Below are 24,918 nucleotides of genomic sequence, written 5' to 3' on the forward strand. Positions count from 1 at the left end.
ATTCACTGTTTTTCTTGGTTCTAATAGTTCTCAAGGATTCCAGTCTTGTGAAATGTTGTATAAAAAAAAGTGAAGAATGGTCTTCCAAAATATCCCTTACATTCAATTAAATGTTGATATGCTTTTTCTATTAATATGTACTTTCCATCCTGAAACACCATCATATAAATCAGTGCGTCAGCCAGCTGAACTAAGCTTGTGCCTTGGGATGCGATTTCCAAGTAGTCCTTCCCTGTACATTCCAATCTTGATTTAATCCAGGTTTATCTCAGTTTTGCATTAGCTGATTGGGAACAGGTTTAAGCTCAAATGGACAAAGCCACCCTTAAACTGAAGTGAGAGTGTTCATACACAGTATCACATAAATTAGCCAGAAAGGGTGCAAATTCTGTCTGTAGAAATCTTCATTGGTGTTCACCTTCACCACCCTTTCTCCTTTTTACTGAACCTATCCCTGCTCCTGGGTTTGTTTCCTTTCTGTTCTCCCAAGACTGTAGCAGAATTGAAGTGATTGGGGTCTAAAAATTCAGAGAAATCTATGTGCATTCAACATTTTTGTTCTTTTAACATCTGATGAAGGCTCATCAGAGGGCAGTGCACTTAATTTGTTGCGAGACTCTGCAGCTCCCTACTGTTTCTGGTACAGCAATGAATTCTTGTTTTCTTCTTCATGGGTAATCCAATGGTTGTAAGAAGTATGAAAAAAAAAAAAAAAAAAAAAAGCCAAATCTTGTGGAAAACTGTCAGGATTTGGACAATGCCAAACAGAGTACAATTTTCCATTTCTCTCAATGGTGTTGCCAAGCGGGTAGTCCCCGTGTTGATAGGGCAGCCTGTTTGCCCAGCTCCAGTGCAAGTTGTTGTGCTCAGCCACTCCCTTCTCCTTTAGTTTAGGAAGGCCATGAAAATAACTGTCAGAAAGTCAGCCTTGTTCACTGCTGGGGTGGGATTTTTGAACTAGTGACACAGGATCTGCAATTTATTATCAGTCTTCTACATTCTCTTGGATATTGCACAGTGGTTGTATTTTATAACTAGGTCAGAAATATGCATGGGTAACTTAATATGCACTCGGAAATTGCCAAATAACTTAACTGGTCTGTCCAGCACAGCAGTACAGAGCAGAGAGGCCAGCACTTCACCCTTGGAAGGAAGAGGGAGAAATAAATCCATAAAGGGCAGTTAGGAAACATCCAGCCACCTGGGAAGCTTCTGATTAACCCCTGTTACCAAGCACGTGGCTGATGTTAAAAGAAAAGTCTTTTTTTTTTTTTTTTTGTATTTTTATTTCCCCTAATTTATATGAAATAGCTTGTTATGCAATATTCTCCTTATTCATGTATATTTGAATCATATTAAATTGTTGACACCAGTGCTATCTTCTGCTCATGCCTCATGTAGGTAAATTAATGCTGGGAAATCTGGGATTCCTGGAATAGAATGAGAGTCATTATGCATTAATGATTGGGTAGATATTAATTACATTTAACAGCAAACGTTTTTCTCAGAATCCAGTTGTGTATGCACGATGCTAAATGCATCACGGGTGAAAATGTGCAGCAGTTCTCACTGCACTCTGTAAAAGTCAACACCAGCACTTCCTGACCTGTAAAATTGCCTGAAGATCTGTGTACCTGGGAAAAAGGATCTGTGGCAATTTTAGGTGAACTTTTTTTGAAGGTCAGAGGACTGTTACATGCAGAAACAATGGTTACGAAATCTCTGTTGTTAACAAAAGGAAAACTGTTTTCCTTTCCTATCCTGTGTGCAGCCTCTCAAAGACAGCTATTGCTGAGTTTGGAAGGGACCCTTCAGAAGACTAAGCATGGCCACTGCCCGCCACTGCAACCAAAGGACATCAGGAATAACATAGGCAGTGATTTCTTTGTTGTCGATTCCTCTTTTAATATCTCATTGTTACCCTAAGTGTTGATTTCCTTTCTGAAGACTTACAAGCCCAGCACGGTTGGGCTGTTTGCAGAGAAAGCTATTATTAAGAGACGTCGAGGAGAAGATCAGGGCATACTTGTATAATGTCCTCCTGAAGCAGGTAGAAAGCCCTGACACGCTTCAGTAATCAGGGAGAAGTATGTTGACAGATTTAAAATCACTTGATTGAACTGTGAAAATAATGAGTCACAGATCATGATGACCAGCGCAGAACAGACGTGTAATTATTTGAACATTAGCCTCCAGTTTGAAGTTAGTTGAAGGAACTGGGTCACCCTGTTTATTTGGATAACAAAATCTTTCTGCTATCCCTTCCCCTGGCACCACCAGTGTTTGGGTGAAAGTCTGGCTTCACTGAAGCTGATGGCAAGAATCGCTGTTGATTTAGATGGAAACAAGCCTGCACACATTGGTATTTACTCTGGTTTCTTAATTCTCAGTTCCTTTCTATGTGTTTTCTGAGCTCTTTTCCAGCTTCTCTTTCAATCACAACCATGACCAGCCCAGCAGTTTGGTGTCCATTTTGAAACACACTCTAAAAGAACCTTTGACGTGGATAATTTCTTTAAAAAAGAAAGGTGGCCCCTGTGGCTTTCCTTGCTGGGTGAGGAGGTGTTCCTCTGGGGTGAGCCTGGTGTCAGCTTAAGCTAAAAGCTGGCTTCAGGCACATGAGAAAGGGTTTCGAAAGTCAGAGAGGGAGCTCTGAGTCTCCCAGGCTGCTGCTGGCTAACAGAAACCATGGCTGGTTGGAAAACCCTCTTTCTTGGCTTTTGGCAGGCCACATTGCTTTCCCCCACATTGCTAGGCAGCAGGCTGGGTTGATTCCCCTATTGCCAGACCTGGCTTAAGTGCAGCACTGCAGATCTACAGCTAATTGCATTCAGCTCTGTCTTCTCTGTTTCTGGAGTTTTCACATGGAACTCAGCACTAGGGAACCTCGTATTCATATATCCATTCAAAGCAGGTTATATTTATGTGTAGAGACACCGTTGCTTTATTCAGACTGGAACTAGAATGGATGAAATACTATTTATCTTTTTACTGTTCTAGCCCACTTGTCCTTGTGTTTTTGTCCTTGGAGGCAAGGGGAGATTATCTCTGTGGGTTAAGTAAGGAAAGGAGGTATGTGGGTAGGTTGGTGGCATAGTGCAGTGAGATGAAGACAAGCCGTTTACTGAATCCAATTTGTTAGAAAGATGGTCAACACCTCCATAACATTATTTTCCCATTGCTCTAACAGTACATGTCCCATCTGTAGATTGCAGAGTGGGGCATTTATTTGCATTGTCACCTTATGGTGATGTTATGGTGCTGCTGCTTCAAGACATGATCCTTCCTTACCCTAGTTCTCATTGTCTCTTTTCTTTGCACTGTGTTTGTACCACAAACACATGCACAGGAGGTGACTGTCATGTACTGCTGGTTGATGTGACCACTTGGTTCCTACCAAACATTGATCTATGTTGGGAAGCTTGCAGCTGCACAGAACTAAGGTCTACTAAGGTCTACAATCAAAAATCTTTTCCTTGTCAGTCAGGGTTTTGCACACACCACTGTGACTGTAATTGCTCTACTGATCTGAAGTACTGTGAAGAACGGTGGTCTTTAAATGCCCCCAGACCAAAAACCATCTACATTTGGAAATACCTGACACCTGTGAATTTATTACTATGGACTGAAATTTATTTAGCATCACTCTGAAGGTAATGCCGCAGGTTTACACTACTTAAACTTCTGGGAACATACAGATTTCACAGCCGCAATGCTACTTAAACCCTTTCAGATAATGCCTCTCATTTTAAAAAATATGAAACTAACCCTGAAATACCCTGGGCAGCTGGTTCATCATATTTCTGTGCAGGTGTTCTTGCAACAGGTGCCCTCTTCATAGCTTGAGTACCTGAATGCTTTCAGGGAAATCTGGTGTTTTTCATTACCTTTAAATAATCAATACTGTTGCCATCACATGCACTTTTTCAGGCATTTCCAGCAGAGGGTCTTTGCCATCAAATAGGTCTGATTATTCTCTGAAAGGGAAACATAGGTCTCCCAAAGTGGCTTCATTATTAAATAAATTTTTCACTAAAACTTTTAATTTCCTTTCTACATACCTACAGGCCAAAATAAACACACACACACATATCTTCTGTCCTTCTAGACAGGTAGGAAACAGCCTGGAGGTTTCAAAGAAGAGGCATAGCCCTGCAAGAAAATAAAAAAGAAAAATCCCAGGAGTGTGGAACACAGCAAATTCCAATATCGGTGTTTATTAGTTTTCATATCTTTCCTTTTCTTTTAAAAATAGAGTTCAGAATTAAACATGTCTGTTACAAATATAAAATTACCAAATATATTTCACCTTAAAATGTTACCACATTATTTACAATTTCTAGGTAAGTGGTTAGAGACTATAATTTCCCTAATATCTGTGGAAAGGTTTTTAAGCTGTTTAAAACACAGGTGGGAAAAGAAGTGTGGAGAAAACTCATGTGTTTCCCTTTGCCATCAGGTGGCCTCCTGTTTTGTCCCCTCCTCAGCTGGGTCATCCCAGAGCTCAGTAAGAAATAAGAAATCAAATAAATAAATAATCAGATAAAAAGATAATTTGTATAAAAATCTGGCACTTTATATTTAGAGTAAAAACACTGAATTGAGAAACACTGTCTGTCTATACCTTTTCTTATGACTTTGTTTTGTATAACTGACCTAGGGACAGCTATTATATGATCTTGTTTTCAAGCTTCCTCCTTTTATTGCTAGCTCGATAAAACTGTGAATTTCTGTTAGTCCCCAGTGTCAAATATTAGTCTGAAAGACCCATTCCCTTACAGTGCTACCACTTGCAAAGCCCTTTCTGTGCCCCTCACATTCTCACTGCTCCTGTGAAGCACACATTTCTGCTGTTATGGATCTTATTTGTATTTTTTGAAGTTTTCCAGACTGGCCTGGAGAGAGCTGTGCTTTGATCATGGTCCTGCTGTGCACGGACCGTGCACACCTAGCTGAGGAGAGGGCTCCCGAAGTGCCATGCTGCTGCTGCTGCTTGTTGGTCTAGCTGCAAAATGAGGGGAGAGGGAAGGGAGAAAATTCACTAGGAGCTGGTCTGCAGATGTTTTTTGCCTATGAATATAAATCAAAAGCTGACAATAAATTCATGTCAGGTGAAACAAACATTTTCCTTTTCTTCAGCATGAAATATTTATTTTCCTTTATCCATTTAAGAGCATAAAGCTTTGATAAACCCCTAAACAAAGCATTTCTGTGAAACCAAACAAGCTCATTTAGAGGATGTTGAAATTAAACATTTACCATTCAAGAATTAATTATCTGAGCCAAAACAATTAAATGAATTCAATCTATATGTTTCTGAACATTTTGCAGAGTACGAATACGTATTTATACTCTCTTATCAGAAGTCCCTCCTTCTCTTCTCCTGTTTAATGTGAAGAAAATGGAAATGTTATAGTCCTCATTTTACAGATGGAAGAGCAAGGCAGATAGGGGACTAGTCCCAAGTCCTTTCTTCTCTCCTTCCTCTGTATTCATGCTGGTTCTTTACTTGGTTTGTAGCTGTAGTTCTGACCTTTGTTAAACTTTTGGGGTGCAGTTTGTACAGGTGACAGGGTGCCCTGCAAGACTACAACATGCCCAGCACCACCAACAGCATGATTGCAAACTAGCCATCCAGGACAGGGGCACCCTGCCTTGCTGCCTTGCTTCAGAGGGAACAGTGTTAGCTGCTGCAGATGGCTGAGGATCCCCTGGGCCCCTCACCTCCAACCCTATGGTTTGGGGGTTAGTAAAGCAGAGGGGAACAAGCTGTAATTGATTCTGACCTTTCCCACTGCTCACATCAGACTTAAGCCCACGCGCTCATCCTGGGAAGCCCCCCTGTGGAAATCAGCAGGGTTCTTGCATGAGGGCAGCAGGGGTCTAAGAGCAACCACATGCCTCCTGACTAAAGAAAATAGATCTGTGGAAAGGGAGATGAGGGTGAAATCCTGGCATCTGTGAAGCACAGGCTATAAGGGGAGAGAAACAAGATATTCTTACTGCACAGTTATGAGTGTTCGTACCAGAAATGTGATTCTAAGGAGTGCAAACAACACCACAGCCACCAAACTGTCCTGTCACCAGCCGCTCATGAAGTATCACCAAAAAGCCTAAAACTCTTGCTTGAGTTGTCCCACATCTGCTAACACAGAGTCACCACTCAGGTTAAAGAAATTACATGTCTTTTAAACACAGAGCATTCATACAAAAAAAAAAGAAAAAAAAAAAAAGAAAAAAAAAAGGGGGGGGGTTAAGGGCGGGGGGCAAGGGCATGCATCTTGTGGCCAGAATTGCCTAAAAGACTATGAACTTGGTTTTGTGTGTACATGCTCAGAATTATGTAAACTTTTAAATGTTTATTTTCTGAATTTACGTGTATACTTGCATATATATTTACATTGCTTTTTAAATGACTGCAACTATATAAAAAACAAGTGCATACTCTACATTTATACTAAATGTGACTGCTTTGCACCTGGCACATACATTTGATTAGGCTACAGAGTTTTTAATGGACAAATAACACAGGCAGTGCTCACTAGAAATGAGATGTGGCCTAGCCCAGTGGAAGCCATGTTCATGGCTGATTTATGTTCAAGCTCTGAGCAAAACTTCTTACGAGGTCTCAAGAGGTAACACACTATTTGTGGTCCCCAGCAAAAATCCTACCTGACTCAGTAGAAAAATTCCAGTGGCCTTCAAATCAGATTATAAACATCCTCCCCAAAATGCATTTTTGACCTCCCTCTGTGTTGAAGGAAGAGCTGGGTAGAAAAATCAGATGAGGATAAAGAAGGAGCGTGTGGAAAATGTTTTTGTCAAAGGGACTGAGGTGACCACTGAGCTCTGACTGCAGTGTGAAGCCCTGAGCTGCGGTTCTATGCTGCGAGGCATGCCCTGGCTTTGGAGGCTGCCCTGCTCCCCCCTTCTTCCCTGTGCCCTGCAGGCTCTGCAAGATACAGAAAGGGGAGAGAGGGAACCTGAATTTTGCCAGTGACAGGACCTCACCCTGCAGCCCTGCCTCCCACAGAAGCAGGGTTTGCTTCCTTCCCCCCCATGCTGTGCTCTGGGAGGCTGCAAAATTGGCAGTCCGGCCAGAGCAAATGTTTTTGTGGGTGTCAGTGCAAAGTCAAGCATTAAGGAAGGATTCAAAGAATTAAGGCATTGGTTATTTACTTACATAAATTGTCTGGGAGAAAGGAAAATATGGAAGAAAGAGCAAGGGTTTTGGTTTGAAGATATCCTTCTGAAGGCAGGAGTCAGCAAGCAAAAGGTGAGTGAGACTTGGAGTAGAGCACAAGTGACTCTAAAGCTGAGGCACTTACCCTGGATTTGATAGGCACAGACTAGTCCACAGAGCTGGCATAAAATAGATAAGCATCTGGGGAACAGTCATTGCAGCAGTGCTCTGAATGCTGAAAGTGGGATGTGGCTTCATTTGGCAACATTGGAGGAAAAGCTATTGCTATTGAGCTGGCAGATGGGGTACCTGTCATGTCACAGGTGCCTGGATGACATGGGCAGTGTCCTAGGTGGGGTGAAGCCAGCTGGAAGATGTTGAGGTATTATGTGGGGCTGTGTGCTGAATGATGGCTCTGGTTTGAAGGTGTGTGAAGTGTCAGGTGTGTAGCCTTCATGGTGACCACAGATATGCCTGGGAGAAAGAGGGCTTGAGGGGCAAAATAAGAGCTCCAGTGACAAATAAAGCTTCAGCTGACCACTGCTTATCATGGGTGGAATTAGAGAGGCTGACTAAGAGTTGTGCTTGAACGGAGACTTCAGCTTGACAGGAGTCCTAAATCAGGGATGAGCAAGTGGATGGAGATATAAACTGCCATGAGTCTCTTCCCAAGCCTCAAACAAACCAACCACTGACTTTTATTGTTTCCTCTGCCTTTCCACTTCCTTGATTTGTGTGGAACTCCACATGGAAATGTCAAATGCTGGTTTTCTAGTGTTTCCAAGAGAGATAAAATCAGAAAAACTACCAAAATTAGCTTGATTAATATTCTTGCCATGATATTCCAGATGGACTTCTAGACCAAAAGTGATTTTGATCTAGACATTTGGATACCTCCCAAACATCTGGACTTCTTGAAGTCAGCTCAACTTTACTCCATCTACTTTTGTTGTTTTTCCTGTTGTAGTATTGAAAGTACCACAAAAATACTTGAGCGCAGGAGGAACGGGATTATGGGGAGATTTTCCAGGAATTAAATACATCTATTTGGCTAGGTGTGATTGAAGAGGTGTGATGGGGATTATCTTCTAGGCATCCTGTCCCCTCCAAAGGAAAGTGAAGCATCCATGGAGAAAAACCAGTATGTAATTAGAAGTTATGGCGTCCTGCTCAGGATTGGGCTGTGGCTCCTGGTTCCACTCAGGTTCCTAAAGCATTTACTTGTGGTCTGCGGTGAACTGGCAGGACATGCCTCTGGCTCCTTTTTTTCCACGCTATTTCTTGTCTGGGGAGAGCAGCTGGAAATTTTCTTTATACATTTATTTCAATCTGCAGCAACACAAGATCAGCTAGATCAGTTGTGACTGCTGTCTTCAGCTCTCCCTATCTGCCTGGTAATGTCAGAGCAAATGCCTAAGGAAAAAAGGAGACAAAGGAGCAAACCATATGGGGGAAGAAGCAGGAAGAGAAGAGCAGGATCAGCAAACTGGGCATTATTATGAAAAAAAAAAAAAAAAAAAAAAGGAAGAAAGAAAAAAAAAAAGGTGTGCAGAGAAGGGGGGGACAACAGAGCTTGGGGACAGTATCATGGGAAGGCATTCAATCAGATGATACTCTGATATGCTCTGATGTACACAGGGGAAAATCAGACCCCACTGGACATGAGGAATGAGGTGCTGAAAGGCAGTCTCCCAACTGGGTCTGTTGGCAGGCCAAAGCATATGTGCTGTTCTTTGTTATTTCCACTGTATCTTAAGTAAACAGGAAATCCTCCTGACAATACATAGCCGAAATGGAGAATGGGTAGTGGAGGCTGAATGGCTGGAAAGACAAAGAGGGGGAGAAAGAAAGGTCAAGGCTTTTAACTGACCAGGCTATCATGTATCATGACACTAAAAGTGAAGAATTCTTATTACAGCTGTGGCTTCTTTCACTGTTGTTCACACTTTCTTTCAAGTGCCTTTTTCTCAAATGCCTATGGAGATGTCTATATTCTGTTTCTCAAAGCAGGGAGTGGATCTCTGATAACCTATTTGTCAGATGTCGATAAACCAGGACAGTTGCACACTAAGGAATTTATTTCTGAATTAGAGTAAAATGAAATTTGAGATATGATTATTATATGTCTACCTGGAACCATTTTTGTACTGATTTATAAAGTTTATTCTCATCAGGTTTTTTCTTTTGTTTAGTTTTGTTTTTAGTGGGATTCATCCCATACCAGCTGTATGGTCTTGCAAACGATTCCTGGTCTCGATTGTAAAGAACTGTAGAATCATAGAATCATTAAGGTTGGAAGAGACCTCCAAGATCATCTGGTCCAACCATCACTCTACCACCACTGTTGCCCACTAAACCATATCCCTAAGCACCACGTCCAACCTTTCCTTGAACACCCCCAGGGACAGTGACTGTACCATCTCCCTGGGCAACCCTTTCCAATGTCTGACTTCACTTTCTGAGAAGAAATGTTTCCTCATTTCCAACCTAAACTTCCCCTGATGCAACTTGAGGCCATTCCCTCTAGTCCTATCACTGGTTGTCTGCAAGAAGAGGCCGACCCCCAGCTCCCTACACATCTTCCTTTCAGGTAGTTGTAGACAGCAGTTAGGTCTCCCCTGAGCCTCCTCTTCTCCAGACTAAACAACCCCAGTTCTCTCATATCATAAAGTCATAAATGATTCTGAACTTCAAGTTAATCCGTACAGGCTGAAAATAAAATTAACACCCATTACAATTAAAGCTCAGGCTGTAAAGGCTCTTTACGAATTCTTTAGACAGCTCTTTCAACAACAAGTAGTTTTTTCTCTTCTTCTACTACAATCACAACTACTTTTATTTTTTGTGTAATCTCATAATTAAAACGTCCTAGTCCAGAAATGTCATTTTGAACAGAGACTATAATCCCTGACTGACCAATGATGAAACAATAGTTCTCCTTCTCTAAACTCTGTGATCCAAAAAATTCCTTAGAATAATCTAGTATCAAAGAAGCTATTTGCAGTTGCTTTGTGGTAGACCTCATGGCAGTGTAGCTGGTGTAAAACCCAGAGAGAAAGGTCAATATAACCTGTATGTGGAATCAGGACTTTTCTTAAAAGGTAAAAGAAGGAGTTACAAAAATCTACAATTCCTGTGGCCATCAACTGTACTTGATTTTTTTCTCATCTTGGTTTTCCTCTGGTTGCCTGAAGAACATACTTTATACCTAGTTCATATGATGCTTCATGTATTTATGGTGCAACACAAACTTGGAGGACAAGGGTTCCTTTCTGTATGTGCAAATTATCTGTTCCTTTCAGGTTGTAATTGGGACTTTGGCTTCTTCTTTGGAACACAGTGTGCTTTGTGACTTGTTCTAATGTTTAGTGTTTTTTTCTATTTTACAGTGATCATAACTTGTGTAAGACTTTATTCATGGCCCAAGTAAAATAGGGGTCATACAAAATACTTTTAGTCTTTGATGATGTAATCATTAAATTGCAGCACTATTACTCATAGCGTTGCACATGGAGGTCCATAACATCTCAAACATTTCAACAGTGCAGGTACACAATTTGATAAATAGCAAATTGGATGCAGGTGCTTTCTGAACTGCTTTTGAGCTTGCAGCACAACATTTTAGGTGGACAAAGGCAGCAGTCAGATCTATGTCATCACAACAGAGCAGGAAAATAGCTGTACCCTTTTCTCATTGGAGCATGGAAAGACAAAAAAGAACTAGTAGATGAATACTAAGACACCGGTCTTGAGCACATTAGCTGCAGAGAGCACAAGAGTTTGACTCAAGCTTTCAGGGAACTGGCAAGTTTTGTGTGAGGACACAAGGCAATTTGACATGCTTTTGGGACTCCGAGGGCAGGCTATGTTGCTGGTGTAGCCATAGCCAAGGTACATACTAACATGATGAAGGGAATTCTCAGGCAGGTAGAGTTTACCTTTGAAATGCTAACTCCTATCCAATTGTAAATACAGACAGCCAGTACAGGAATTATCAGTAGATCAAGACTGCCAGATAGAGTGGTGGAGGAGCAGAGATAATGCAAGTACATCATAATTAATAATTAATGCAAGATCAGAAAAGTAAAAGGAAGGAAATGAGATACTGCTTATGGTCTTTTAACACCCCCCCCCCCCCATCACTCTTCTCCAAGTTGTTGGTGAGAGGCAGGCTGAAAAAATATAACCTGATTTTTATTAAAATCTTTTAATCTGACAGTGCTCATGTATATGTGTGTGTATGTATGCATGTTTATATTATATATTATTTTATATATATTTACATATTTATATAATTTTCTATGTAAGCAAATGCATACTACTATTATTTTGAAGCAATCAACCAAACTTCAACTGTGACAGCAGTAACTGTGTTGTAAAATGAAGCGTCCTGAATGGTCGCTCTGGGATTTTTTTAATACGGGTTGTGTAACCTATAAACAGTAAGACTTTTGAACTGCAGACAAGGAAATGTTTAGATCTACAAAAAGCCTCAGTTGTCAGCTCCTATCTGTGACTCATGTCACAGTGGGCACTGAAATTTCTTCTTAAAGTATTCTCTAAGCCTGTTAGGTTGCTGTCTAATCCCAGAGGTTCCCAGTATCCATATGCATCAAAGCTGACACCCATAAATTTTCCCAAGGTCCTAACAAGTACATCCAGATGCAGACTTAGGTACTTTAATTACGTTAAATATATAATCCCAAAACATTTTGAAAGGCTTTGCTCATCTAAATTTCCTTGCCATATCATTTTATAATAGAGGGTTTCCTAGATGCCTCATGTTTCGTTTCTTTTCATTCCCAGTGTGTCCCAACTTTGGCAGAGCAGAGAAGTTTAAAACTGACTGATATCCACGCCTACTGGGACAAGGAGCTAGGTGTCTGCAAACATAAGAGCTCAGTGCTGAAGGTGTTCACAGGGCACACCTAACTTGCATCAAAAGGATTAATGTTCTCATCAGAATAAAGAGTTACAGCAACTAGTTCATTCAAGGAAACAATAGGAGAGTGATGGAAGGAGGTGTGCAAGGGGAGGAGGAAAGACAATGGAGCTCTTGTCTCTGCTCCCAGAACTGTTTATACTTTCAAATTGAATTACTGGATGAAGTAGTGATCAGTGATAGGTCATCAGCCTCACAGGTGAGCTACCCTGACGACACGGTCACAGAGTAGAGTTGCCTAGCCTGGTTTCTTTCTGGGCTGAGAGTATTGCGCCATACTACAGACGGTGTGACCGTTTCAGTATGAAGAGATGAAAGGCCTGTGACTTGCTGACTGAAGCAGGTGGAAGGTCTGCATTATTACTCCTCAGGCAAAGGTAGGAACTGGTGCTGTGTCTTCCATTTTATGTTGTCTGACATGAGGCCACCACCATTTTGAAAGAAAAATTCTCCTGAACTACTTGTGTACTTACTCCTATACATGATACAGCGGTGCATGGTGAGATTAGGCCTGTTGGTCAGCTTTGGGCAGCTGTAAGGAATAAGGCAGTTGTCTGCTTACCGGGGGCAGGTATTTTGGGCTCCCTTCTGAGGTGCCTCCCTCTCAAAGGGGTACAGAGGCAGTTCAATGCTGGAGACAGGTTGAACAGCATGAAAGTATAATAAGAATAGCTGTACGGTGCTTAACATTTACTAGACCAATGCTAAGTATCTTGAAATGAAAAAAGCTGAGAAAAGAAACCAGTGATCTACTAAACTGAAATCCTCGAACTGTCTTCATTAGAACCAGGGCTCCACAGAGGGTCAAGACAGCCTTCTGCTCGGCTTTGAAAAACTGCTTCATATTCTTCCATTCTCAGCTATATTCTTCTACTATTGGTGGTTTAAATGACAAAATAAGACTGAGGAAACAAAATAAAACCTTTTTCACTGTAGCTATTTTGTAGTGTGATTTTATCAGCTGGGGATGGGATAGAAACCAGGCTGTTGTGATCAGCCAGCTGTCCTCAGTGCTGTTAGCACTGACTGCCTGGAAGTTAGGACTTTCTCTTCTAGATGGTTGTTCCTCTCCAAAGGGATGGATGCAAAGGGAAGGATGAGATACATAACTTGACCTAACGGATTAATGAAACAATGGTGGGTAGAGGTACTAGAGATACAAAAATTTGCCAAGAGGATGGTTGCTAATTTACAACTTCTTATTGACATCTCCCCTGCCACTGAAGATACTTTTAAAAGTGATGTCAGAATGGCTATAAATGGGTCAATTTGTGAAAAGATGAATACAGAAGGCTTTTTTTATTTGTATTTATTTTATTTTTTTATTTATTTTACATATAACAAGATTGATTAAGTGGTAATCACTTTTGGCATGTATCTTCAATAGTGATATCTATGTAATGGCATTGCTGCAAGGTGCTTCTGCAATCTAAGCTGTATCAAACGGGTAAAAAACATCCTTATCCTTTAGCACCATGCAGAAAACAAGGTTTTGTGGCTAAAGGGATGAATGAACAGTGTGGTTGCACACAATGTTCTGGATAAATAACACCAACTGACTACACTTATCCTTTACACAAATCCTTTGGGCTTTGCAAAATGTTTTCCAGAGAGGCACGAGTGTCTTCACAGAATCACAGAATTTCTAGGTTGGAAGAGACCTCAAGATCATCAAGTCCAACCTCTGACCTAACACTAACAGTCCCCACTAAACCATATCCCTAAGCTAAGTCCTCTTGAAGGACTTGAAGGGTTCTCAAAATTGGACTAGGGTCAATATCAACATAAAGGAACATACTCAGCTTCAAAAGCACTGTACAGTAACCTAGATCTCTTTGATGATCACTAAGTGATGTCCAGAAGCTTTCTCAGCTATTCCAAAGCAGAACCAGCTTGATGGGTATATTTAACTTTTTGGGCAGTTTTTTTTGGACAGTTGGTTTCTTTACGGAGACCTTGGGAAAATCCAGAGAGAGAGAATTCATAGAAAAAGCATAGGTCAAATCATTTAGACAGATTTTCCACGTTTTTTGGTTTTCAGTATTTCTAAAATGACTTGTTGTAGAAACATATATTTTTGTTTGTTTTATACTGCTGGATTTATGTGAAAATAATGACTTTATTTCCTAGTGCAGTAAAGATGTAATTATCAAATCAGGCTTTAGCTGTAGATACAGCAGAACAAATAGGATGATCATTTGTTTTACATGCACAGAGTCAGCACTCATTGATAAGACTCATTAACAAGAAGAAAAGAATACTAGCTGGAACCAGTAACAAAGGAATTTTAAGTGATCTTGGAGGCTTCCTCAGTATTTTATGCAGTCAGAGCCTGGGTCTGCAACCTCAGATCTCTAGAAATATGTGGGTGTTAGCCATGGGCTATGCACTGAGTTTCTCACCAGAGTGAAAGGTCCAGGTTTTCAAATTAGCCTTGTTTTGAAATGCAGAAAGCACCTTCACTGAATTTTAAAAGCACCCTAGCAGATGGGTGCCATTAATCCTAAATTGCTCTCAGAATTAGTGATTGACACATTTGTAAATCCTGCTAGATACTCCAGCATCTCCAGATACCAAAAAGGATTTGAAAGGCTGGCTTTGATTCTTCCCAGTGGCTCCTGATTGTGAAGGCTGGCAAGTCACTTAGGAACACTCTGGGCATTTTGGATGTTGTTTGAATTTTGTCAAAAGTCTGGGAAGTCTTGATTTTGACACTACTCCTGTTGCTTCTGTTTTTCTATGGAGTACTACATAGAGAGTCATTTGCACTTCCAGAAATTTTCACAATAGGAACTTAACTTTGGCTAGTCAGTGGCCTTACTCATATAAACCATTAGTCAACCATGCAGCCTGAGCTTGATCTGAATTCTGGTCCAGTATTACCTTTAACATAAGCATATATCACAGCTACAAGCACATCACTTCTAATGAACATATAATAGTTATACTTGTTCTTTAATACCATTAGACAGGAGACTACTTTCAGGTAAATCACTGTAGTACAGAAGGATTCCAGTGGATAGGGGATCCTAGAAGTGCTGACAATGTTCTCTAGAACAAATCCATGCACTAGTTGCTCCAGACACTTCGCTTTTACCAAGCCTGATAGACACTTGAAGAGTGACACTGCTGTCACTCACCCTTGGCCAGGAGACTCAAAAGGTCACCAAAGATGACCAAGCAAGCAGCAGTAACATTAGGAGGACTGGAACAGCTTTGTGGGTGAAGGAGGCATGTGATAAGGAAAGGATGAGGCCACAGCTTCACATCCTGAAAGTCTTTCAACTTTCCACACTTCAGCAGGGCAGAGTGCCAGAACCCCACAGGTGTTTGCTTCGTGCAACTGACAACGACAGGCCCGAGTTGTTCAGAGATCACTGCAGAGCTACAAAAGATCTTGGCCCTCATGTGCACATTTGAATTATTATTGTATTAATATTCTTTCTTAATATTGTCAGAGAAGCCAACATTCTTCCCATGAGAAATTCTGAATCTTTTCCTTCACTGAAATCTGGCCAGGGCTCCTGCTGACGGAAAGGTTAATAAAGGAAGTGAGCAATCCAAAGAGCTCTGACAATGTTTATTACAGTTTGTGTGTGTGTGTGTGTGTGTGTAAGTGTAAGTGTAACATGCGGACTTGTATTCTAACTTTCGGGGCCTCAGGAAATATTGATGCAACAGAAAATGGATGTAACCCTCACCACGAATTGCTGGTGCCAATATGGAAGTAAGTGAGAATTATGCAGAAGTTGCTTTTAACTGAAGCCTGGTTTTCAGACCGTGATTTGGATGCAGAAATGACACATTCAGAGCTCTTCTTGTCTCGTAATCTCTCATATTCTTTGTTTGCTTGTTTGTTTGAAGCACTTTCACTTCCTTCCCTGTTGTTATGGAGGATGCTGTGATTGCATAAGCAGAATTTCATATTTAAGGTGACAGAGCTGGACAAAAGTTTTCCCCATCAAAGGCCTAAGCCCAAGCCCTGGGAATAAATCGTAAAGATTTACAGTAGTATTTTAGGGATTTGAGACCTGAGACTTTTAAACAAGCTTTTGTGAAATGGTGTTTAACTGGTTCATTGACTCATCTAAAATTAAACAGAACATTTCAGAGAAAAACTGCTGTGGTAGCATAACCTGGTGAGAACTGAGAAAATATACAGCCTGAACAGAATTACTCTAGCAAATATTTCTAGTGTTAATTCTCCAGAATGATGCAGCTATTTTGGGCTAACTTGGTGACTGAGAGTAGCCCTGAGCTCCCACATCTCATCAGCAATGGGACAGCATGGAGGGAATCCTTAAATCTCTTGTATAGGTGGCCTCAGTCAGAACTCTGGACCCAAAACTGGACTCAAGTTTGAATCTATTCATGACATATGATTTTGAATTCTGGAAAAGCCCATTGTGGAAATGGTCGTTGTCAGAAAACTGGGTTTTGGTTTTCAGTTTGACATACCTAAGTTTTTGGTTTGGTTTTGAAAATATCCAGTTTTAAATCTTTGCTTCAAATCTAGAGGTCAGATTTCTACCTACCACAAATTTTGAATGATTTTTTGGATGTCAGAATGAAAGCAGCATGGCCTTTTTGCTGTTAGAAATACAGAAGAGAAATCAGACCCTGATTTGTACTCATTTGTGCCTGAACTGATGCAAGAAACTGAAGAATCAGGCTGTATGTTTTCCAGAGCACTGACATCTACTTAACACACACTTTCAGGCCTCTGTAATCCCTAACTCTTTCTAAGGATTCTTCCAGTATCTCATCTTACATTTGTCTTCCATGGCATTTTTGACAGGGAATACATCTTATCTATGTTTGGAAAGTCCTTTATAAATTTACAACACTATATAAATCTTTTATAGGAATCAGAATGTAAACCCTTACCAGCTACAATAACATGAGTGGAATATTCTTTCTTCATTTCTCAGTGACTGACTAAATACTGCCTTTAGCGTTATATTTATAGGAAGTTACATTGTGTGTGTTTTACTGTAAATGTTATTCTTAGAGGTGGAGTTAAGAAAAACAGCAATTCAATACTGATCCTTTACTTTTTTTGAGTGGCAAAGAACTTTATACTTATACAGTTATGTTTCATCCTTCAAGCAGACAGAAAGTAAGACGGGCCTTAAATGTCACATGTGAGTGGGGTAAAAAGAAGGATTTGGGCTGTTCTAGGGTTTATGGAGTCTACCTGAAATGATTTTTGTTCTGTTTTGTTTTGTTTTGTTTTGTTTCCAATCCCCTGCACTTTGTAAGCCTGCTCAGTTTGGGAGTTTTCTTAGCATCTAATCTCTAATAATGGCTTTATCTGTAGACTAGGGTAGCTTTATACCAGGGCTGTCTGAGATGGTTTATCTGTCCTTGCTTTGAGAAATCAGAAGTGTCCTTGCCTACTATCTGTGTATGGAAGCCCTTCTCTCCAGACAGAGCATCTCTGCATGTTGGCCTAGCACCGGGCAGGCAGGGGAAGATGTGATGCTCTGTGGAAGTCTGCACCTTCCCATGGCTGAAATTGGTGCTGTGTTCAGCCCCAGGTGGCTCTGAATGTGAACGGCCAGATTTCACATCTCCCTTACCCCATTTTGTAGATGCTTGTGCAGGGCATGATGTAGTGGAAATCGCATCCAATAAATCAAGCTAAATTCCTTTGCAAAATCAACATGCAGACATGCATCTCTTCCTGCTTTATTGCTGAGGTTCCTATTGAGGTTTCCTGCTTATAATTTATTTCACATAAGCTGATTAAAAAGTCATTAAAAAACAATCAAATATCTTCATAGCTAGAACAGGATTACAAAGATGGAGCAATTACTCACTCGCCATCTTGCTATGTTAATAGAACAGCTGCTGCCACCACTCTTTTAACACTGCTGATCATTCTTGGCCAAGATTATCTCCACTGAAAATAAATATTTTGGTTTTTATGTCAAGATGACTAACAGAGCCTGCTAGAGACAATGTGCATGTAGTTCTTACTTATCTATACACATAAATCCATAGGATCCTACAAATACTGCTTGCATGGGATCTCTGGAAATGATCCAGTTCAAACTGCTGCTCAGAATGGGAGTATTGCCCAACACAAGACAAGGTCATCGGTGGCTTTGTCCAGCCAAGCCTTGAAAAACCTCTGAGGGCGGAGGTTCAGCAGTGTTTCTGGACAGTCATTTCCAGCATTATAGCATGTCCCTACTGTAAGAGTTAATGACAAATTTATGTGTGCTCTCAGTTTTTGTTAGATTAGCTGTAACAGAAAAATGGCCAATGGATTATGTTCTACTACAAGCTAGATATCCTGACATAAAAATGCACTCTCTTTTGCACTGAAGAGAGAGGCTACCAGAGGATGGTGCATTGAGCAAAAGGATTCAGAGGTCTGAAGTTAATTTCATCAAAATACTAGCCCTCTGAGATGTTGGTCATTTGCCTGTTTAGATAAAGTACAAGGGCTTGGTGCAAAATGCTCAGCACAGATGAGGCCATCCCAGGAAGCTGATCCTGTCTTCTGGCAGGATCAGGGTATCAGCCAGAGTGTCCACACAGAGGATGATGTGGCGTGTTCAACAGATACACGTACACAGAAGGAGAAGGAGAAACAGTGAACACTTCTGTGCAGAATAGGAGCTCTGTTCATTCGTGAATGGCTGCATTGTCCAGGAAAACACACAAAAAAACTAGATGCAGATGGAAGTACCAAGCAAGTGTGAAACAAAGACATTTTGCCACCTCACATCATCCCCCAGTTACAGAACTGTTAAATGCTGGCAGAGGTGAGCTATTGCCATGCCTCTGCTCTATCTGTAGAACTGGGATTGCTCAATGTCTAGAATTTAACAGCACAGGCCTCTAGCAGGAGAGCTAAAATTATATCCCAAATGATTGGTTACACCCACATGCTGTCTTTTTTCTTAATGGTAAGTTGTCTGGAGAAGGGTTTCTTGCAGAAAATCATTTCAGAGGGCAGCATTGTTAGAGAAGCTGTAGCAGTAAGCCTACCGGGAGGCTGCCGTCTTGTTTGCTGGAACAGGGGCAGCATGCACTGCTGCCCTGCTTAGAGTTAAACCCATGGGAAACAAGTGGGAAGAAATGTGCAGAGCATTAGCTGCTCACCTCTGCTTTGCGCTGCGGTTGGCATGGCTGCTCGGAAAGGACAGGGATGGTCACAGGGACTGCTTGTTCCCCTGGCTCTTTGCAATCGGAAAGCTAAGATTTCCATAGCTGGACCTCGGGCTTTCCGTGAGCTGATTATTATGGCTGGAGCATTATGTTTTCTCCCCTGGCAGCTACCTGAACAGGAGCCTCACACCTCCCTTCGGAAAATACCTCCTGACAGCTGTGTCAGAGAGCCCCTGTGGCCCCGGTGAACTTGAGTGGCAGGGTTGATGCTGAACAGCACGTTCCTGAGTGCTGGTTTCTTCCTCCGTGCGGACGCACGGCTCCGCCTGCAGCTCCGCGGGTAGGAGTCAGACTGGTGTGGCATTGTTCCTGCGCTTGGCACGGACGTGCTGCATAATGTGATAATCCCTGTGGGTCAAATCTGCACCATCCTTGGCCAAAACGCTGTACTTGGAGGTAAACTTCTGACCTTGTGGCTTTTTTTTTTTTTTTTTTTTTGCTTTTTTATTTTTTTCCCCCAAGAAATGTTTTGGAAAGAAGTAATTGCTATCCTTTCATAAGCCATTCCTCAATCTGAGGATCTGATTCTCCTGTGTGCTACTGTGGTTTTTAAAAGAAGCAGAGAACTCTTCATACAGCCAAGAAACTCCAGCACAAACAATCGAGGAGGCATGGCACTGAGGCAACTAGATTCTTCTAAAAAAGCTCTTTCTGTAACTGTGAAATCCCACTCGCACTTCAGCTTGGGACACAAGAAATGGCAGTGTGTGTCTTGCAGATTAACTGAGTTAATCCACTGAGCAGGGGGCATTTATCAAATAAAATAGCTTTATTATTAAAAAAAAATAATTGCACTTGAGACATTGTTGACCTGGCAGTGAATGAAAAGCACCATTTCTAGAGAGAGTTTTTAAGCACACTGGTTCAGTGCTAGCATGCATAGGATAAGTATGTAGCAACAAGCTGAGACATGTAGCACTTCATCCTTAACTTGTAGTCTTGTGTAAGTACTTGAGGACACAGTGTGCTGAAGAACCATGCACAAAGGAAGAGGTTTAGCTGAGAGAGTTGTAGTCTAATAAATATCGCTCTCTTCAACGACAACTACAATCACATTAAAAACAGAAAAACAGTACAGTTAAATTTATGTTACAGTACAACATTTTTTGGTTACACATTTAGAGAGGGGGGAAACTGCAAAGAAAGACAAATCTGGGTATTAGTCAGTAACTTAATGTGCTATAGTAATACTTTCTTACATGTAAGGGTGAAGAGAACGGCTTATTTGGTTTACTGCCCACAGAATGCTGTCTCCAATTTTTAAGCATCCTTCCCTTTGCTTCCTGTTTTGCATGTTATAATTTTAATATGTCCAATAATTGTAGCTGCAACTCCTTGTGGATTCAAGTGAGACTACACAGACATCTACCAGCCTGATTTGCTGCAATCAAGTAATTGATCATTTGTAGACTATATCCTCATTTGCACCCTGTAATTGTGTTGAAAGTTATTTGCAAATGCAGAAGTCTGTAATTTAAGAGTCATGCCCTAAAAGTGTTTTAAAAAAAATCAAAGAGTGTGATTTAAGATCCATGTGATTTCCATTTCAGAGAGGGTTACCTGTGCAGACATTAAAGGTGGGAAACCACACTGAAGAGAAACCCTATGTGATGAGGAATGGGATGAGAGAAAGGAATCATTTAGCTGCACTGGATAGTGTTCCAGTAACCTCTCTTAGACATCCCCTGGTCCCCCTCCCCTCTCCCATCCCTTTCTGGTGGGAGCTGTTTCCAGCATGTGCTTCCCACACACAGTTCTTATGAAAGCATCAGAGCTGATGCTCTGTGTTGACCTGATGCCAAGTGGGAACCAGCAGAAGGGATGGGGCCATTTGCAAGCAATAGCTTTCACTCTCTTCCAAATGACAGCAGCAAGCATGGTGTGCATACTGGGTCCCCTCCTTGCTGAGCATGCTGTCTGAGCTCTAGCTTTGGGCTGCAGCACCCGTCTGTAGGCAGCCCTGGGTATCCCATCACAGGCAGAATTCCTCCTCCTCTCCCTCTCAACCTGCACCATGGTTTCTACACACCCAAAATTAGGGCACAGGCTCTGGGAGCTGGGTCACTTCCAGATGTGATGCCCTGGCTGATGGCTCCTCCATATGTGTGTCCATTTATATTGACATAGCAGAGAGTGGTGAAAGTTGCCCAGTCCTCTCCAAGATTTTACACATCCAGGGACTCGGTCACACTAAGGAATCTGAAGGAACTGGGCATATGATACTTTTAAACACCCTGAACTATTGCTTACACCACTGATGGTGCCTTGGGGACGGTCGTTCCCTCATGCTGGTTGGAACAAAAAGCAGTGCAGTGCAGAGGGCACCAAAAGTCTCTGATCTGCTGCCAGTACACAGAAGACACGAGCCCTTTTGTACTGCCAGCCTGCAAAGGACTTCCAAAAACCAGCCAGGCAAGCTACAAGTACCCTCATAAATTTCAGGGAAACCACTATAAACAGCTCAGCTGAGAGACAAAAAGTAATCTAGCTTGGGAGATGGGAACTCAGATGAGATTCCCAAATCTGGGTGTCGTTGCTTAAGTAGTGCCCCTGTGCCCCCTGTGCTGATGGACCGAATGCAGGCTCTGCTCCAGAGCGTGGCCCAGTTGCTGAGCCCCTCATGTACCTGTGGCTGTCATCCAGCACCCCACTGACCAGGAGACTCAGCCTGGGCAGCCTGCAGCACATGTTCCTGCAAGCCGTGTCCTCCACCAACCTGCCAGCTTTGGACAGTCTTCCGTAGTGCTGTTAGTCCTCCCTTTGCACACATCCAGGTCTGTGATATTTTTCACTCTTCTTTGAGCCCTTTCTCCTCCCTGTTGGTGAAACGGCCATGTCATGGGGGAGTGGAGGGGAGGACTTTTCTCTTCAAAGCTATATCCTTGAAGAGAAGGACCCCCGGCACAAGGATATTTATCTATTAGAATGGGTCCAGAGGAGGGCCATGAGGATGATCAGAGGGCTGGAGCACCTCTCCTGTGAAGACAGGCTGAGGGAGCTGGGGCTGTTCAGCCTAAAGAGAAGACTCCGGGGTGACATCACTGCAGCTTTTTTTTTACTTAAAACAGACTTATGAGAAAGATGAGAGCAACTTTTTGCTCAGTCAGACAATGGCAGAACAAGGGAGAATGGTTTTAAACTAAAAGGAAAGATTTAGATTAAATGTTAGGAGGAAATTCATCACTTGGAGAGTGGTGAGGCCCTGGTACAGGCTGCCCAGAGAAGCTGTGGATGCCCCATCCCTGGAGGTGCTCAGTGCCAGGCTGGATGGGGCTTTGGACAGCCTGGTCTGGTGGGAGGTGTCCCTGCCCATGGCAGGGGGCTTGGAACTGGGAGATTTTTGAGGTCCCTTCCAACCCAAGCCATTCTGTGATTCTATGACCCCTCTCCTGGTGTTTACTATGGATGTTCCCAGTTTGGGCTCTTGCACTACCTTTCGTGTTTGGTTCTCTTAACAGCACTTTTTGACCCACAACATAAATGAATCAGAATCAGATGTGCTTCAACACACTCTGTTTCCCACAAGACAATATGGGTATTTCCTGGTTAATCATAAGCAGCTTTTGTGTAAATAAAAACAAAGCCCTAAATCTGCAAGGGTACGAAACAGACTATCATCAGACATGATCCTTCACAAAGATATGTTGTAAATTTGAAATGAACCAAGTGCTAACAGGGAAATTTGTATTATTTTCTTCTTGCAGGCAAACTCATGCCAGGAACTCATGTGGGCCTTGAACTCCAAACCCATGGCAGGTGTCTGTCCATCAGTGCATGGAGGGAAACCAAGATGCCCACACTGTGGAACCAGACCTGGGTTGGAAACCTAGGATTCCTCTTTCCAGTGCTAACCCGCAAAGAGTTTCAAAGTCACTAAGTAACCAGCCAAGCAGCACAGACATTTACAAGCGTTTGATCTCCAGTACCATGCAAAGGAGAAGTACTGGGTTTGAACATGCCTCCTGCTGTGAGAGTCATGGATATGTTTTGAAACTCAGCTGCAGGTGAGGTGCAGTGATGGTCCCTATCAGTTTAGCTTGCCTGACTTCCAGAGAAGCCAGGCAGGTCAGGATCCAGCTCTGCCACAGAGTAAGGATGCCACACTGGAGAAGCAGCTGGCTCCTCTGCACTGCCAGCACTGCTCTGAATCCATGAGAAAGATATGGGAGATGACTGTGCACCAAAGGAGGAATGGAAAACCCTTGGGCAAATGTACTAATCTAACCCCATTTCTACACTGAACGTGGAGAAGACATAGAATCATAGAATATCCTGAGTTGGAAGGGACCCTTAAGGATCATCAAGTCCAACTCTTGACACCGCACAGGTCTACCCAAAAGTTCAGACCATGTGACTAAGTGCACAGTCCAATCTCTTGGACTACAGTATGCAGCTCCTCAGTGCCTCCTCCAACCAGCTCAGACTTAGCAAGCCAACAGTGGGGGCTGTTGCCCAGCAGGCACACATGATTGCAAAATGGCCACACTGCATGGTTTTCAGAAAATTCAGCAGGCTGCAGGTAGGTTTAAGCAGCTGACATTCCCTATTCCAGACCATTAACTTGCAAGACTATTCCAGTGCTTTGTGCCCTCCCTTTGTCTGGCAAAGACGTAATCTTTCATGTTTTGGACTAAAAATGTTCAGCAATTCATGAAAGAAAAGCACTTAAACATTCATGGGGCAAAAAATGTAAGGAAAACAAACAAGATGGAGAACAGCGAAGGTCAAAACCCTCTGCAGCAGCAGCATACAAAATCCCCAGCAGCCAGACTGCAAGCAACCACAAGCTCTAGATTTGGATTATTGTGTCCTCAGGCTGCTGTCTGCCTCCTAGGTGGTGAAATGTTTTGGCTTCCAGAAAGGTGAGCTGAGGAGGAAGACGTGAGCACAATCAGGCTTCGTGCAGCTGCAGAGGCCTGCCAAGCCCTGCTTGCCATGCCTGAGGACAAGTCTTCTCACAGGGCTGGAGGGTATTTTGGACTGCAATTCTGCAGTGCAGAGATAATATTGTTTTTTAAGGACATGGAAGAGGAGCAAGTATGAGGGAAGAGTCAGAGGATAGGAAAAAAGCATGAGCTGAAGACTACTCGGCAAGGTTGCCTATTTTTGCTGCACTTTTCAAGCAGGTGTCAGTCCCTCTCTTCTCCAGGTAAATGTTGACATGGGCTTCTGGGTCATCACTGCTGATGGTCACTACTTGTCCCCGCTACATTGGTCTTTGTCCTTCTGGGCACATCTTCATGGACTTTTCAGCTCCAGACAACATGTCTGGCTAATCTCTTTTCCAACCTCTCTGTGGTCCTATAATGGCTCTCAGAGACTTTCATATCTTCCCCTGCTCTCCAGTGCTGGAATTCCTGCATTAGCTGCACACCCACACTGGGGTTTCTGGGAAGCTGAGGATGCCATATCTTGCAGGTAAGAAATATAACATGGGATTGCTGTGGTTTTTGTTTTGTATCTTTATCCCAGAGGTTTTTGAACAGATATCACCAGAGCTGCATGTAGCAAGCACACAAAAGTGTTTGTTGCCCTTAAAGTATGGTCATGACCCTGGAAATGATATACTGGTCATGACTGGAAAGGACTCCACAGGTTGTCCCAGCCAGCA

The 24,918-nt window shown here is 42.3% G+C and overlaps 1 long non-coding RNA gene across 5 annotated transcripts in view; it reads left to right on the plus strand.

Annotated features, from left to right (window-relative positions):
* Positions 1 to 24,918, plus strand: part of LOC101799584 (uncharacterized) — a 94,848-nt gene that overhangs the window by 60,566 nt on the left and 9,364 nt on the right. For all 5 annotated transcript variants that reach the window (XR_005261679.2, XR_011805727.1, XR_011805729.1 and 2 more), the window contains one exon: positions 23,012 to 24,725. This is a non-coding gene — a long non-coding RNA (uncharacterized lncRNA). The remainder of the gene's footprint in view (positions 1 to 23,011; positions 24,726 to 24,918) is intronic.

This window comes from Anas platyrhynchos, chromosome Z, assembly GCF_047663525.1.
Source record: "Anas platyrhynchos isolate ZD024472 breed Pekin duck chromosome Z, IASCAAS_PekinDuck_T2T, whole genome shotgun sequence".
Classification (NCBI taxonomy): Eukaryota; Metazoa; Chordata; class Aves; order Anseriformes; family Anatidae; genus Anas; species Anas platyrhynchos.